Source organism: Bubalus bubalis, chromosome 2 (assembly GCF_019923935.1).
Source record: "Bubalus bubalis isolate 160015118507 breed Murrah chromosome 2, NDDB_SH_1, whole genome shotgun sequence".
NCBI lineage: Eukaryota > Metazoa > Chordata > Mammalia > Artiodactyla > Bovidae > Bubalus > Bubalus bubalis.
In genome coordinates this window covers 7,530,270-7,546,294 of record NC_059158.1, presented here as the reverse complement: position 1 = coordinate 7,546,294, position 16,025 = coordinate 7,530,270, and the positions used below count along the sequence as shown (strand labels likewise).

At 42.4% G+C, this 16,025-nt stretch overlaps 2 long non-coding RNA genes across 3 annotated transcripts in view; one reads left to right on the top strand and one right to left on the bottom strand.

Annotated features, from left to right (window-relative positions):
- Window positions 1-16,025, top strand: part of LOC112579339 — a 57,641-nt gene that overhangs the window by 8,676 nt on the left and 32,940 nt on the right. The window lies entirely within an intron of this gene.
- LOC112579330 lies at window positions 739-14,800 on the bottom strand. The gene is made up of 4 exons (XR_006639868.1): window positions 14,670-14,800; window positions 13,943-14,007; window positions 2,320-2,519; window positions 739-1,363 (listed from the first exon to the last, which is right to left on the bottom strand). It is a non-coding gene; the product is annotated as an uncharacterized LOC112579330 (long non-coding RNA).

Below are 16,025 nucleotides of genomic sequence, written 5' to 3'. Positions count from 1 at the left end.
ATCCCTAGGTGGGCACCCTGTTGAACCCCTACACATATGGGAGAGAAGGCCAGTACTAAAAGAGTCCATCCAGGTCAGCCGTGTTGGATCACACGATTGTCAGATGTAATGTCTGTGTTTCTGATGCCATCGTTGGCGCTCTAGATAACGTCCCACGGTCTCTGGGATTGCACTCTGGGCTTCCCTGGTGGCTCAGTTAGTAAAGAATTTGCCTGCAGTGCCAGAGACCCGGGGGGTTCGACCCCTGGGTTGGGAAGATCCCCTGGAGAAGGGAATGGCAACCCACTCCAGCATTCTTGCCTGGAGAATCCCATGGACCGAGGAGCCTGGTGGGCTACAGTCCATGGCTATAGTCCTGGTAGGTGAGAGTCCACAAAGAGTTGGACATGACTGAGCGACTCACACTTTTTGCACTCTGCATGAATGTCAGCTCTGCATGGGGGCTGTTTCCCTGCAAGCAGGGAATGCTTGAGTCTCTTCGTGAATTAAGACCACTTAGATTTCTGTGACAAGTGGTTTCCATATGAGTCTTTTAGATTAGACCTTCTGCCTATCGATTCTTTTAAAATGTATTAGCATTTCACAAGTACGTGTGAATTACGTATCTTTTATTTTTCCTGGTTGGAAAGGAGATGGGCAAAGGACAAACATTTCATGTTTCATCATGAACAAGAATTACTTTCAGGTCCAGCATGCTGATTAACTCATATGATTATCCTTCATAACAGCAGCATGATATAAAGAAGATTTCATTTATTTTATTCATAATTATAATAAATTCTCTGTGCTTCCTTTTCTGATTGCTTACACACTTCCTCATGTATGTTAGCGTGTATGAGACAAAGTGTGTGTGTGGTATATTTTGTGACCTTCTGAAATTTGAAACAAGGGCAGCTCACATGACTGAAGGAGCAGAGACTTTGCTTCTGAGACCTCTGATACCTACTCCTGCAAGCTTCTATCAAAAAGTCAGCTGTCAAATAGCTTATAGAAAATAGGCTTTACAGAACATAAAAAGCAACGTGACCACATTTTACCCTGAATGCCTCTTGATTCAAGCTCTCTTGAGAAATAGAGGCCAAGGGCCACCTGTTACTGGAAAGAGACCAGCTGACCTCTGACCAGACTGCTGCTGGGGAGGTCTAACCACATCTGTGAGTTCCATCAATGTCTCCCTTCCTTGGCCCATTAAGAGACTGGGGCAGAACTCAGGAGGAGAAGCTGCTTTCACAAATCTGAGATGAAAGAGCCGCTGGGATCCAATGGTGATAACAAGGACTGACTCTCTTCCGTGCAGTCCTAAGAGCTGACATGTCCTTGGCCTTCCAAAATGTTGCTTCCAGAATACCAACCCATCAGGACCCTGGAGAGAAACCACCACAAACGGTGAGACCACTGGCTGTGATCTATGGGTCTTGGTGATAAAAGCAAAGTGACTCCTCTCTCAGCCCCCAGACCCTCAGGTACGGTAGGACACTGTCAAGATTGAGCCTGTGTGCTAAGAGAACTTGGATGGCCTGACTCTGAAGCCCAAGCTGACCTCTGCAGGAACTGTCTTTGCAGAGAACACAGACTCCTGAAAGAAGGGGGAACAAGAGCTTTAAACCAAGTTTGCCTTTTGCATTCCATCAGAAACAGGTGTTTGCTTCGGTGGAAGAGAGAGTTCACAGAGGGATTTCATGCATAGCTAAGAGCAATGGTGGAATTTTTCAGCTGTCATAGCTGTGATCGACTTATATCATCAGGGCATTGTCACTCCAATGGCTTTCTACACGCAAGATATTAAACACGTGTGTGTGCACCTGTGTGTACACAATACTTGAATCTGGTCAAATCAGCACCCACCATTTCTCCAGCATTCTTGGGTATATTTCCAATATAAAGGCACTTCTCTTATCCTCTGGTTATAGAAACCCAAGTTACTTTATTCACAACATCTCCTTTGATTTTCATCACAATGCTATGAGATAGGCATTGTCTCCATTATATAGATGGGAAAACTGATGCTTAGAAAGTTTGTGGAACATGCTGAGGGGACATAACCAGGAAGTGCCAGAGATGGGATTTGATTTTGATTTTGCCCTCGATCCTGCTCCCACAGATCCCACAAGATAAATAGCACATGTTGCACATTGTATTAGCTGCAGAGTCAGTAAAAATGCCCAGGTGACCATCTGCAAAGCCCGTTCACTCATCTTCCTCTCCTCGGCTGAGCTGACCCACAAGTACGAAGTGTGGCAGGGCCTCCCTTGCCTCCTCGCTGAGCGTCCCTCTGCCTCTGCTGCTTTCAGTCTTTTCCAAGATTAACATCTGACCTACCTTCTTTCCATGACCTGGATGGTCAACCCTCCCAACAACGTGTCCTGAGTGATAGAATCGGGTGAAATGACCTCATCATCTTTCCTAGTAGAATGGCTATCCTTCTGCGGACTTCTGAAGAGGCACCATTTATGCAGCCATAGCTAACTGCCCAGTCTTCTGTTTAACCAGAGTTCCGAGACATCGCATCCTCTTGACAGCTGCATAGAAGTAGGAAAAAGTCAGTTTAGCTGTTGATCATCAACTCACTCTTTCTATTCTCTCCCAGATTTCTTTATTCTTTATCTTCTAGCTCTTCAGCTGTCTGCCTTCTTTAAGAAACTGCACTGGGTTGCTCTGTTCGAGATGATAGGTAGACAGACAGATGGGTGAGTAGATGGGAAGATAGGTAGATATATGGTTGATAGATAGATAGACAGAATATAGATAGGATCTAGATCGGTAGACTATAGTATGGGTATGTACTGTATGTGTACATATATTATTGATTTGGGTTCCCCAGAAGCAGATTCTGAGATAAGTGTCCACATGCAGGAAGGAAACACTAGGGTGAGGATGAAGCCATGCAAAACAGGAAAGAGAAGAAAACGAAAGGAGACTAATCAGGCAACTTCTTGTTGAAGGCAAGTGGCACTTGATTTCTCTGGGGACCTTGGGAGACTCTAAGACTTCCTACTCAAAGTGGATTGTCACCAGTCTCTCAAGCTCCACCCCAAATCCCCTGAATCAGAACATGAATTTTTAACAATATCCCCTAGTGGAGAGTTTATAGAGCACTGGAGCAGAATATGCCTCAAAATTAAACTAACGACGGGGCAGGGAAGTTGTGAGATTATCCCTCCACTCTCCTATTTGACGTGGGTTGTGGGCAATTTCTGAGAGTTTTGGTTCTCTGGCATTTCTGGCTTAGCCTTTGTATTGTTGGAATGATCAGACTCCAGTGGCTAGAAAAAGTCCTCAGACAGAGAATTAAATGTATTAGCAGTAAGCAGTCCTTGGCACATATAGTTATTACTGGCTCAGCTATGATTCAGATGTATATAAATGTGATATTAAAGTTGAGATTGAATTGCAATAATAACAACTTCCATGACTGTAATACCGATCCAATGTTAACGATGCATTAGGTAGATTGAAGTCAGCAAGATTACATCTGGGCTTTTATTTGAAATAAAGCAGTTAATTTACCTAGCAGAGAAATACCATTATCACAATTAACTTTAGAAGCACTAAAATAAATCCGTATTATTTTTTTCTCAGAGTTATTTGAGGCTTTTTCAAGTAGGCCTCGAGAGAGGTCAGGAAATGGGCTCCATCTTTCATTTACTTATTATAATTCCTAATATTAACCCCCAGGAGGGGTTGGGGGGAAGGCAACCAGTGTTCTTCACTGCAGTATCAAACAGTGCACCCCACATATCCTGGAATATGTTCAGGAGCTGAAATTATGGTGGAAAAAAAAAGACTTGACTCCTATTATAACATTAAACACGGTAAAGACATTTGGATGACATCCAGAAAAATCCATCACTGCTCCCAGACACAATAAAGTAACTACAATAAAGTGATTTCAAGGAAAATGTTAGTTCTCTTGCCCATCACTTGCATTTTAAGGGGATATTAGGGTATTTCATATCACACAAGGAAAAACTAAAAAAAAAATCAGGATGCATCGAAAGTTTCTAAATCAGCTTGGAAAAAATTAGAATAATAACCTCTTATTAATTCAAACCGTGATGTTGGAGAAGACTCTTGAGAGTCTCTTGGACTGCAAGGAGATCCAACCAGTCCGTCCTACAGGAAATCAATCCTGAATATTCATTAGAAGGACTGACAGTGAAGCTGAAACTCCAACACTTAGGCCACCTGATGCGAAGACACGACTCATTGAAAAAGACCCTGATGCTGGGAAAGGGTGAAGGCATGAGGAGAAGGGGACCACAGAGGATGAGATGGTTGGATGGCATCACCGAGTCAGTGGACATGAGTTTGAGCAAACTCCAGGAGATGGTGAAGGACAGGGAAGCCTGGCATGCTTCTGTCCGTGGGATCGCAAAGAGTCAGACACGACTGAGCAACTGAACAACAGTAATTACTAGAAACAACAGACTTAAACAAAAATCCTAAATAAGGATTTTGTGTTTAAATAATAGCTATAAAAATGTGTGAATCCAAAATTTTGTGTTTCATAGGATGTATTCATTATGAGCTCCAATTACAAGCTCAACATGAACTTAAATAAAATTTACAACAAAAATGAATGAGCAGCATATCCTGTTCTACATTTTTTTGCTCAATATGACACCAAATGAATTTTAGTATACGATAAAATTAAACTCATTATTTATTAACCAAGTACCAAAATAGAAAAAAACCTTTCATTTAGAAAATTAAAAGTTGATGTACAGAGTATATTCTTAAGTAATGAAACCCTACAGAATATATTCTTATACCTGCTTCTCTCTTTTCCGTCTCCCTTCTGTCTGCCCTTTAGCATTAACAGCAAAACCAATTTTGTATCTAATAAGTCTCTCTTGAATCCACCGAGGACATAACTTTCTGTACACTTCCTCGCACTACAAAAAAAACTGCCTTTTTTAGAATAAAGTCTAGTGAAATTCTGCTTCTGCTGACATCTTCTCTTTCTCTTTATGAGCAGTTCCTGCTCTGTCCAGCCAAGACACCGAAGAAGACATCAGTGGCTTTAAATCGTATATTTATTTATAGTGTGGTTGACAGACTCATTGGTGTTAGAAAGAAATGTTCTGCCAAATTTGACAATTCACTCCTTACTCTAATCCAAATTTCAGTTTAAAAAAAAAACCCACAGTGTGGAATGTCCATTTGGATTGAGGAAGAGGGTATTTTCTTCAAAGAAATAAAATGATTTCCCTTTTCCCCAAAGTCTGTGTAGGAAACAGCTTGTAGAGGGGTTGAGATGAGTCTGCTGGGGGCAGACTGGGCTCGATCACCAGCAAAGGACTCACTCCTGTGACTAAAGTTAAGAAGAGTGCACACTGGGATGGGTCTTTGGGGAGTGAGAACAGATGTGTGAACACCAAAGGTCCAAAGCTAAATGGTATGTATCAAAAACTAACTGGATTCTGAACCAGTCCTGTCTAACAGAGATGTAATGAGAGCTACAAAAGTGATTGTAAATGGTCTGTAGCCTCATTAAAATAGTAGAAAGAGGGACTTCCCTCGTGGTCCAGTGGTTAAGACTCCATGCTCCCAATGCAGGGAGCCCGGGTTTGATCCCTGGTCGAGCTTCCCTGGTGGCTCAGACAGTAAAGAATCTGCCAGCAATGCTGGAGTCTTGGGTTCAGTGCCTGGGCTGGGAAAACCCCCTGGAGGAGGGCATGGCAACCCACTCCAGTATTCTTACCTGGAGAATCCCCAAGGACAGTGGAGCCTGGTGGACTACAGTCCATGGGGTTGCCGAGTCAGACATGACTGAGTGACTAAGTACCTAGGGAACTAGGTCGCACATGCCAAAACTAAGAGTTGGCTAAAGATACTACAGGCCACAAACTAAGACATAACAAATATTAAAAAAAAAAAAATAGAAACCAAGTTTATTTAAATAGTATATTTTAAACCCAATATGTTCAAAATGATATCATTCCTAAAAATGGATGAGATGTGTTTTTTGCATACTAACTTCCCAAAATGAAGAGCAAGTGTTATCCTCACAGCACATTTCAAGGGTCCCAAAGTCACTTGTCACTAGTTGCCACTGTGCTGGCCAGCCCAAGTCCAAACAATTCTAAAATACAGAATCTCTGAGAGCCAGATCAGAAGGACTAGCTGAAATCATAAAGCCAGACTACATTCTTACTATCATGCGGTCTGACCTCGTTCATTTATACTTAGAACTCCAGCAACCTAAGAGGCTTTTCCTGCAGTGCAGGCAGCTTCTTTACCATCTGAGCCACCAGGGAAGCCCGTTATTTTGTCATCCAACTCGATTTCACATCAACACACGTTATGAGCTGCATACCCTCCCCTACACATATAACCCGGCAGTATCTTATCCTGCAACCCCTGGGAATCTTTTTAAATTAGGAAAGTACTTTAATTCTGACTGGCTTTTCAGAACAAAAAGCAGTGTTGGTACATTTTGGTTAAAAGTGTGATCTGCCTAAGGTACAGAAAAACCCTTATGTCAAAGCTTCATCTAGGTTTTTGTGTGGCCAGAGCAAGGACTTCAAAAAGGGAATAGTTCTGTTGCTTGAAAAAGTGATATATGTTAGGGCTCATGTTTAATGTGCCGTGGGCCTCTGGTCAAGTTGTGGAATAAAGAAGGAGACAGAGGCCAGCCTGCCACTTCAGTGCATCGTAATGTATGTCGCTCAGCAGTCTGAGCACACTTTGCTGTAATTAGAAAAACGTTTCTCATCCTTAACATGGATCTTGATTGCAGTATTTCTGACACTTAATGTCTCTCCTGAGACAGGAGTTACTTCTGAGATGACTCAGAAATAATAAGGCATGTTTGCACATAATACTACCGGGGAAATCTCAAAGAGTGCTGAACTTGGAGAGCCAAGATTTATCCTGGACTGTCTTCAGGAAACCCCCCACCTCCCAGCGAGAGTCTGGGAGAGACTTAAGTTGAGAAATGTCTTGCTGCAAGGGTTGTCCGAGGAATCGTACTGCTTGAGTGTAGACATGAGTAGGGAGAGAATTCTAGGACATAATTGCTACCAGTGAGGAGGGACAGGTTTCTCCAAGGGTCAGTGAAGAGTCACACCCTACTGGTTTGAAGAAGGAAGCCCACCTCACAGAGAGGTAAAAGCCAAGGATCAGGAGCCAACGCTGAGCACACTGTGTGTCTGGGAAAGGTTTAACTTTCTGCATGATTTTCTCATGAACTATTGGGAGAGCTTTGTGAAGGACACACTGTTAATTTCCCTTCCTCTATTTCTTTATAGTTTTTCTTTGTCTTTATTTTTTTTACTTTATTTTTTGCCTGCACTGGGTCTTCGTTGCTTTGCACAGGCTTTTCTCTAGTTGCAGCGAGCGGGGGCTACTCTAGTTATGGTGTGTGGGCTTTTCATTGCAGTGACTTCTCCTGTTGTGGAGCATGGGTTCTAGGGCACTCGGGCTTAAGTCGCTGGGGCACACAGGCTCAGTAATTGTGGCTCGAAGGCTCTAGAGAACCGGCTCAGCAGTTGTGACACACAGGCTTAGTTGCTCTGTGGCACGTGGAATCTTCCTGGACCAGGCATCGACCCCTGCTTTGGCAGATGGATTCTTATCCACTGAGCCACCTGGGAAGTCCCTCTATTTCAGCTTTGCAATAAAAGTTTTGTGTGATAGAATAAAAGCAGAACTAGCTATATAATTGCAGGACAAGTGCAAAATGAAAATGCAGGAACCCTTGTTAAAAATTAACAAGAACTCCAACAGAATGTGGTATACACTTATAATCAAATATCATTCAGTCTTAAAAATGAAGGAAATTCTGACACATGGTCAGTAGCTAGCAGCAGAATACTAAAGACCAAAGAAAATTTTTGAAGCAGTCAGAATTAAAAAGTAGATTATTTACAAAGGACCAATAATTAGACTAGCAAAACTCTTATTAGCATTAGTAAAGCCCCCAAAACAATAGCAAAATGACTTTATGTATTGGGAGAATATAGTCCTCAACCTGGAAGGTTCTATCTAGCTAAATTATTATCAAGACTAAAGGTGAAGTAAAGACAAGTTCAAACAAACTGAGCCTGAGAAAGCTTATAACTCAGGATCTTTCCATCACTGAAAAAACTACAAAAGGATGCGCCTCAGTAGGAAGAAAACAAAGGCAGGAAGGAGGACTGACACACAGGTATTTTGTAGTTTCTCATTCTATCCCCATAACTTTTCATATTGTCTATTTCCCCTTTTCTCTGTGCTGCATACTGAATAACTTCTTCAAACTTTTCTAGTTTTCAAGACACTGATCCTAATGAGAAAAAAATAAGTCCTCTAATTGCTCAAGCTTGCTGCTTTTCATTTGCAGCCTATGACTGCAAACACAGTCATAGGAAACACACATGGAGACTGGAAACACATGTGGAGCCTGCTGGTCTCCCTGAGTTGAGAAGATGGAGCTGAGAGTCTCAGAAGAGCAAGACAAATGGCATTCACAGGACAGAATCCTGAAGAGAACAGGGCTGCACAGAAAGAAAACCCCAGGGATCTGCAGAAGGGTCCCCATCAGGAATCAGCTGAGTCATCATCAGTGTGTGTGTGTGAGGGAACTATCTGAAACGAGAGAAAAAACCACCCTAAGTGATTAGAGGGAACAGTACCTGAGCTTACACAGGAACAGCACCCACTCATTTGTTGCTGGACGTGTAGGTGGTTTCCGTATCTTATCTATTATAAACATTGCTACAATGAACATTCAGAAAACTAAAATTATGGCATCCAGTCCCATCACTTCATGGCAAATAGATGTGGAAACAATGGAAACAGTGACAGACTTTATTTTGGGGGGCTCCAAAGTCACTGAAGATAGTGACTGCAGCCTTGAAATTCAAAGACACTTGCTCTTTGGAAGAAAAGTTATGACCAACCTAGACAGCATATTAAAAAGCAGAGACATTCCTTTCCAACAAAGGTCCATCCAGTCAAAGCTTTGGTTTTTTTCAGTAATCATGTATGGATGTGAGAGTTGGACTATAAAGAAGGCTGACAGCCAAAGAATTGATGCTTTGGAACTGTGGTATTGGAGAAGACTCTTGAGAGTTCCTTAGACTGCAAGGAGCTCCAACAAGTCCATCCTAAAGGAAATCAGTCCTGAATATTCACTGGAAGGACTGATAGCTGAAGCTGAAACTCCAATCCTTTGGCCACCTGATGGGAAGAACTGACTCAATGGAAAAGATCCTGATGCTAGGAAAGATTGAAGGCAGGAGGAGAAGGGGACGACAGAGGATGAGATGGTGGGATGGCATCACCGAGTCTCTGGACATGAGTTTGAGTAAGTTCCAGGAGTTGGTGAGGGCCAGGGAGGCCTGGCATGCTGCAGTCCATGGGGTCACAAACAGTTGGACACAATTGAATGACTGAACTGAACTGAACAATGAAAATGGGGGTATATATGGGCTTCCCTGGTGGCTCAGATGGTAAAGAATCTGCCTGCAATGTGGGAGACCTGGCTTCGATCCCTGGGTTGGGAAGATCCGCTGAAGGAGGAAATGGCAACCCACTCTAGTTTTCTTGCTTGGAGAATCCCATGGACAGAGGAGCCTGGAGGGCTACAGTCCATGGGGTTGCAAGGAGTCAGATATGACTGAGCGACTAAGCACGGCACACACATACCTTCTCAAATCAGTATTTTCATTTTCTGTGGATAAAGCCCCAGAAGTGGAATTGCTGGATCATAGGTTCGTTCCATTCTTAATTTTTTGAGGAACCCTCATATTGTTGTCTTTAGTGGCTGCACCGAGCTCTGTCCCACCAACAGTGCACGAGGGTTACCTTTCCCCTGCACCCTCACCAACCCGTTATTTCTTGTCTTTTTGATAATAGCCATTCTGTTAAGTATGAGATAATATCTCACTGTGGTTCTGATTTGCTTTTACATAATGATTAGTGATACTGATCACCTTTTCATGTACCTATTGGCCATCTGTATGCCTTCGTTGGGAAAATGTCTATTCAGATCCTCTGCCCATTTAAAAAAATAAATTTATTTCTTTGTTTGGCTGCACTGGGTCTTAGCTGTGGTATGTGTGTTCCCGAGCTCACAGGCTCAGTAGGTGCAGTGCATGGGCTTAGTTGCCCCATGGCATGTGGGATCTTCCTTCCCCAACCAGGGACTGAAACTCATCCCCTGCTTTGGAATGCTGATTCTTAACCACTGGACCACCAGGAAGTCCCTGCCCAGTTTTTAATTGGTTTTTTGTTTGTTTGTTTGGAGTTTCTTTGCTACTGAATTGTATGAGTTCTTTATACATTTTGGATATTAGCTCCTTAGTAGATACATGATTTGCAAATATTTTCTCTTATTTAGCAGGTTGTCTTTTCACTTTGTTGTTGGTTTCCTTTTCTGTGCAGAAGCTTTTTAGTTTGATGTAGTCTCATTTGCTTATTTCTACTTTTATTTCCTTTGCTTTTCATGCCAAATCCAAAAAGCCATCGCCAGGACTAATGCCGAAGAGCTTATCACCTATGTTTTCTTCTAGGAATTTTAGTTTCAGGTCTTACATTCATGTCTTTAATTCATTTTGAGTTAACTTCTGAGTATGGTGTAAGATAGGGGCCCACTTTCATTCTTTAGCTGTCCAGTTTTCCAGCACCATTTATTGAATATCCAACTGCTTCTTCAAAAGACTTGAAGCAGCTAGGAATAACCTAGAAATATAGCCGAAGATTTATTACCTGACATATGTATTTTATACCCTTGTGTACGTTCCTAATTTTCCTTCAATCAGAGGGAGATTATTGAGTGACTTACGCACTACAGGACTAAATAATGAGGAAAGAAACCGTAGATCTTGTATATGGTTTCCACTGTCTAGACTTGCTTATTTTAGATCCATCTAACGCTTGAAGGATAATGGGACATTTTCCAAGACTGGGAAGAGCAACACACAAGTGGAGCTGACGTCATAGTCCTTCTTGTGTTAGGAAATTTCCCATCATTGTTCCAAGAAAGCAAACACTTGGGAACCACACTGCAGGAAATGAATGGTTTCACATAAATGCTCATTTGCCCTGCCGTCTGCAGTGTCATAAAGTGTTTTATAATGATGGCATCTCCTGCTCAGTCTCATCCCTTCTTGAGGAAAGTTTGATTCTTTTTAGAGAATGAATTGGTGACTGGGGATTTACATTTTCTCTTGGAGAGAAATTTTTCTCCATGTTTGTGAAAAGTTATACTAACAATAGCTGATGCTGAATGTTAGGCATTAGGTTGATGTTTCCAGCGCACTTAACTGCTTTTGGTAGGAATCAAGGAGGTCTTATATGTTCTTTCCATCCAACGAGGTGGTTGGTTCTGTTATCACCCAAAAGTATCCAAATAACCTACCAGGAGCAGCGACATGTGGATCACTGACTCTGCATAGAACTGGATGCCCTGTTATAACACATGTTTGAATTCCACAGCCTCTCAGCTGACCACCTGGATGCCTAAAAACAGCCAGGAATTCCTAACTGACCTGGGGTTTAGTGTCCTGGCCATGCCTGAGGATCAAGAATTCAGGATATGGGGTTCCAACACAGTGCATTGCACCACAGAGAACACGGTTGAGCAATCCAGTGGATGGCCTTAAGCCATCCATTGATTTATGGCCAAGAATGCATTTCTGTTTCTGGTGACAGAAAAGCAGCTCTAAGATCCATTCTGGTTGACCACAGTAGCTGTTCTGATCAGAGCAGGCACCGTGAATTGAGTTGGTTTGGTTAATTCCCTGCTATACCCTACATATGGGGCTCCCCTGGTGGCGCAGTACTAAAGAATCTGCCTGCAGTGCAGGAAACGCATGTTCAATCCTGGGTCAGGCAGATCCCCTGGAGAAGGAAATGGCAACCCACTCCGGTACTCTTGCCTGGAAAATTCCATGGACAGGGAAGCCTGGCGAGCAACAGGCTATGGGCTCGCAAAAAGTTAGATATGACCGAGCATGCCTGCAAGCAGTATATTACATATACAAGCTCTGTCTACTAAGACAGCACAGAATCTGTAATTTCTTCAAAGTTTACAGTAAGTTATAAGAAAATAAAAGACTAGAATCAAGTGCCTAGGTTCTGTATCAAGTTACTCAAAGATTACAAGGAATTCCTCAGAATTCAAGGGAAGCAGCAAAGTCTATTCCAATAGGCAGCTACAGATTTGATTTTGATCAAGAGTTTACTCATTTAGTTTGATTCAGTTTGACCTTTGAAGCCTTATTGTGAGCTAGACATTAAGCTACAGAGCAGAAATAAATGGTTCCACATCCTGAGTTTCACTAGCTCACTATACCTAGTGATTATAGAAAAGAAGTTAACGTATTTCAACAGATTGCTTTGTCATTTGCTACTCTTTGGTGGATCAGAATAGAATTGCTCATAGCGTATGCATGCTGGTTTTTTGTTCTCGAAGTCAGAATATACGGTAATTATAATAGATGATAACTTGTGTATAAGTTATGGTGCCAATAAGTGGTATTTAGATCCTTCAGTTTTAATATACTTCACATGACCACTTTCTCCTACACTGGGGGGAAAAAAGCAGAGCTTTTCTCTACCAATCCTACTTTTTAGAATATGATTAAGAAACTGGATTTTACCCTCAAACCTGCTTAGCTGAGTGATATTTATCTGCAGGATGGAAAACTCCAGACTTCCCAGTGGTGATGGTTACATTAACTCCAGAAGGAAAAAGTGGGGAAAGTTAGAGCAAGTGAGAAAGAAAGAAACCAAAGAAAACAAAACTTTAGCTCCAGAAGAAAAGACAAAGGAAGTTTGGAAATTTAGAAAGAGGAAAGAAGGCAAAAGAAATGATGGACCAAACACTGTTAGGAAAAATATTTTTTAGTCTGAATAGCAGGCTGATTTACTATAATCCTTCATTTCTTTGCTTATATACCCAAAATAGGATTCAACTTAGCTTCAAGTAAATGACATCAAACACCAAAAGCACCAAATGACTCATAAGTTAGAAAATCAGTTGAATGAGCTATAAAAAATAGATCCAAGTTTATTTTTAGAATTTAATAGAGCAGTTTCATTTTCCTCTAATAACATGTCAGAATATACAATGGCATTCTCTAAGGTCTAAAAATATATACTTAAATATATTTTATATGTAAAAATGATTTAGCATGGTGCTCTTCTCTTGTGATTTTTTTTTTTTTTAGTTAAGTGCCTAGAACATTACAAAACCACTCACAAAGCCATCTAACCATGATTCTTGAGAAAGACGAATAAGGAATGATTATATATCATATTAGGATGAATTACAGAACTGGAGTAGGAAAAATGGTATTAGAGATGGTGTTTCTCACCTTAGTATTCTCCCGGTCTTTGAAAGTTCATCCCCACAACATCCCCAGTTGTGGTCCATTGTAATGGTGGTCACATTTTTTAATGGGCCCTATTTTATTGAGTCTGTGATTTATTTCTCCACCAGTGCCTTTCTCACTGACTTTTAGCTTGTAGTCATTCACCACATAAAAATGCCAGAGCTAATAAGATGATTGGATGAAAATGCAGAATAATAACCATGTAATATGAAATATGCCATAAATGTGGTGTACACATATTATATATTATGGCAAAACCTTGGTAATTGCCTGTCTGGTTTAATTTTCAGCTGAGTAAAGGGAAAAAAATCTGAGGTTGTGCTATCTTTTGCTCTATTATTCTTATTACAAATATCTGAATTGGTCAGGGAACCACAGAAATCCATCACTCCAGTTTTATAGCTTTCAAAGTTTTTGGAATTGGAGGCTAACCTAAGGTAAAACATTTGCTCAAGCACAGCTCTCCAGAGTTCTGTGACTTTTCTCATCAGAAATGAATTTCAAGTTAACCTTTAAATAATAAGAAACAAGAGTTTCCTATGCAATTGTGGGGTAGCCAAACTCCAGGGTAGGAATGGGGGCAGGACCCAGGGCAAGGACATGGTGTTCTCACTCACCCTTGTTTGTGATCGCTGTAAACACAAATGGACTTCTTGGATCTTGGAATCTTGCTGGGGGGTCTCTGTACAGAGAAAGAAGTGTCATGATTTGGGAGTGGAGGGTGGGCGGTGATGGTAAAAGCTTGGGCAGAATTACAACGTCTACCAATTCCAGCTTCTCTGTTCTCTGGCCTTTGTAGCCTGTCTTCCAGCTTAAAGCCTGAGCAAAGCTTGCCTTAGAAGGCACTTCAAGCCTCTGAACTAGGGAATTGATCCTCAGATTTCTGCAAACATCCAGTGAGGTTGCCAGGTGCTAGGGATCCCGGGATTAATAACTCCAAGTCCCTGTCTGCAGGTAATTCAAAGTCTGACGGAGAAGTTTGTACTAGCTTCCCAAGGCTGTGGTTAACCAAGTACCACAAACAGGGTGACTTCGACAACAGAAATTTCCTTCCTCCCAGTTCTGCAGGCTGGAACACTGAGATGGAGGTGCCCACGGGGTTAGTTCTTCCTGAGGGCTGGGAGCGCTTCACAGGTGGCGCTAGTGGTAAGGAACCCCCCCTGCCAATGCAGGAGACCCAAGAGACTCAGGTTCAGCCCCTGGGTCGGGAAGATCCCCTGGAGGATGGCACAGCAAGGCACTCCAGTATTGTCTGGAGAATCCCATGGACAGAGGAGCCTGGAGGGCTTCAGTCCACGGGGTCTCAAGGAGTCAGACACGACTAAGTAACTAACACACACACACACAGGCTGGGAGGGAGAATCTGTTCCTTTATTTTCTCCTGCTTCCAGCAGCCTCAGGCATTCCTTGTCTTGTTGGTAGTGTTCTCCCGTGTCTCCACATTACCTCCCTTCATGTGTAACTGTCTCTGTGGCCAAGTTTCCCCTTTTTATAAGGACATCAGTCATATTGGATTAGGGCCCAACTTAATGACCTCATCTTTTTTTTCTTTTTTCTTCTATCTTTTGGTTGCCCTGCAGGGCACGTGGGATCTTAGTTCCCCAACCAGGGATCGAACCCGCACCCCCTACACTGGCAGCATGGAGTCTTTCGTCTCAATGATTCCAGCCACATTTGAGGCCCCAGTCTGACTTGGAGGTTCATGCTAAACACCGAGTGGGTCCCTAGTCTTTGCCCAGCAAACTACCCCCCCGACCCCCCACCCCATGTCCTTCCCTCCTTCCCTGCACCCTGGCCCTACTTTGTGTCAACAACTTAACTCCCTGTTCCAAGGATTTCACTGAAAAACATCTTTCACTTAGCAAGCATTTTCTATGCCTGTTGCTCTAGGCTCTACTCCTGGAGCTCAGCATATACCCTTGACTTCAATGAGAAGCTCAGCCTAGTGAAGGACAGTAAAGAGTAAAACTCAGAGGAATAGAGCTTTTGGTAGAAGCCACCATGGGGTGATATTGGTTGGGAGGTGGGGGGCGGTGTAGAATCAGCCCTGAATTCAGCTTCAGGTGAAGAAGAGAGCAGGGAAGGCTTCATGTAGGAGGGGACACCTGAACTGAGTCTTGACATACATGCAGTAGGGTTTATCCAGGTGATTATGTAGAAGCAGAAAAGACACACAGTGAGGTGGAAAAGGCTATTGGGACAGACAAAAAAAGACAAAAGGAGAGTACATAAAAAGATGCTCAGTAAATGCTACAATTATTAGGTGAATAAAGAGAAAAGAGGGACTTTGCTATAGCACAAACACTAAAGAATCTGCATGCAGTGCAGGACACCAGGGTTCAATCCCTGGATCAGGAAGATCCTCTGGAGAAGGGAATGGTAGTCCACCCAAGTATTCTTGCCTGGAGAATTCCATGGACAGAAAAGCCTGGCGGGCTACGGTTCGTGGAGTTGCAAAGAGTCGGATACGACTGAGCGACTAACACACAAAGAGAAAAGGAGAGTAGTGTGCTTGAAAGAGGTGGGTTTGAGCCATTTTCTTTTCAAGAATAGACAGCTCGTCTTGGTCAGCTTGGCTACTATAAGAAAATACCATAGCTTGGGCACCTTAAACAGCAGACGTTTATTTCTCATAGCTCTGGAGACTGGGAAGTTCAAGATCAAGTTGCTGGAGTGTTTGGTATCTAGTAGGTCTCTCTT